Raw genomic sequence first — 1,848 nt, 5'->3', positions numbered from 1 at the left:
ATTAGGTTTAGACATACAGGATTAAATAGTACTCTTATGTTAATTAATAAACATAATACAGGTTGTTGTAATTACTGTGGAGAATTAGAAACAGTACAACATATTTTCTTAGAATGCAACAAGTATGTATGGGAAAGAGAGGTATTACTCAGAGAGTTAAGTAGAAATAAAAGTAAGTTAGATATTAGAGAGTTGTTTCAGAGATCGTCAGGAGATATAATTTTTGATAGTATTTTTAATTTTCTTAGAAGAACGGGTATTATGAGGAGGCTATGAGCTTCTGATCCATACTCCAACCCGGAAGGTGGCGATAATGCACCTTAAAGTTGTTTGCCAACCGCCATAAAAAGAAAAAAAATAATAAGAAGAACTTTGTGAGAACAGAAGGAGAAGCAAAGATCTGATCAGGTGAGTTTTAACTCCACTTTCTACTGGTTTCCAGTCCTGACTGGGTTTTCTCCCTCTGAGCTGCTGGACAGAACCAGAACCAGAACCAGAACAGGGCCTGGTTCTGGTTCTGATGCAGAGCTGCAGCACCTGATTTAATCGGGAACTCTGATTTTCTCTGAGTTTTCAAACAGACTGAGGAGAATAAAAGCTAAACTCTACAATCTTTACCTCACCTGGTTCCACCTGGAGCTCAGTGTTTCCCAGGCTGGACGGTGAATGTAACTCTGGTTCTGATCCATTTGGATGACATGTATGGCTTGTAACAAACTTGATCATTTTCAGCATTAAAGCCTGTTTTTATAAATAACTACATCTCTTTATTTCTCAAGGTGATTTACACTGAGGGGTTCTGGTCGGGTTCTGGTACTGATAAATGGACCTGGTGGAGCTCAGAGACAGAAATGAATGAACTCCAACAGAACTATGAGGAAACTGAAGCTGCCCGCCTTTCCTAGAAACTGATCTGGATCAGAACCGGTTCAGCAGCATGTGAATCAGCCAATCAGCAGTGGAGTTTCCTCCCTCTGTGTCTCTGCTGGTTCCAGTAGAAACACTGATCTGGTGTCAGAGGTGATCAGCTGCTGGATCTGATGGACACCTCTGTGTTTGATCTGAGAGGAAGAAGATGATGATGATGATCCTCCTGCTCGGTAAGATCACCTTCCTCTCTCTGCTCCTCTTCCTCTCGGGGAGCTGCTGATCAGCCTCAGAGCTTCTTGGTTCTGGTCCGTTCTTCTCTCTAACTGACCCCTGGTGACCTCAGCTGGTCATTGGTTCTGAATCAGAACCTGAAATTCTGGTTCCAGTGACTGGTCTCTCTCCAGTCCTCCCAGTAGATCTCACTGGTTTATTGTTGGATTCTGGTCTCTTCCATCCATCCAGTGGCTCCATTTTGCTGTTTCCTGTCTGGATTTAATTTCTCTGGTTTTGGTTCAGCAGCTGATCTGGTTCTGATATTTTCTGTCAGTTTCTCTCAGGTTGTAGTTCTGTCAGCATCAGAACCACTGAGACCCACATAGACTAGTAATCTGGATATGAGCTCCCAGAAACATTAACCTCAGAAACCAGTGAGAAATGTTTGAGATGTTGAAGGTTCTGGTTTTCCTTTGTCTTCAGTTTTTCATGTTTATTTGAATCCAAGATGGCCGGCCGGGTGGTTGTAGTTTGTAGTTTATTTTTCCTAAATCTACCCCAGTCTCAAAGGTTGGTGGTCATAATGTTCTGCTGCTTGATGGTGTTCTGACCATTAGTGGAGAATCAGGTTCTGGTGGGTCGGTTTCTTCTCTGGTTCACTGGTTTTATAAAAAAACAAACCTGAACTGTGGATGATATTCAGAATGTAATTCTAAGTTTTTTGTATCACAAGCAGCTTTAGTGAATAGGAAAATTACAACATAT

Source organism: Poecilia latipinna, unplaced genomic scaffold (genome assembly GCF_001443285.1).
Source record: "Poecilia latipinna isolate Pla-1442-1.1 unplaced genomic scaffold, P_latipinna-1.0 Scaffold397, whole genome shotgun sequence".
Taxonomy (NCBI): Eukaryota; Metazoa; Chordata; class Actinopteri; order Cyprinodontiformes; family Poeciliidae; genus Poecilia; species Poecilia latipinna.
Note: the sequence above shows the minus strand (reverse complement) of the source record.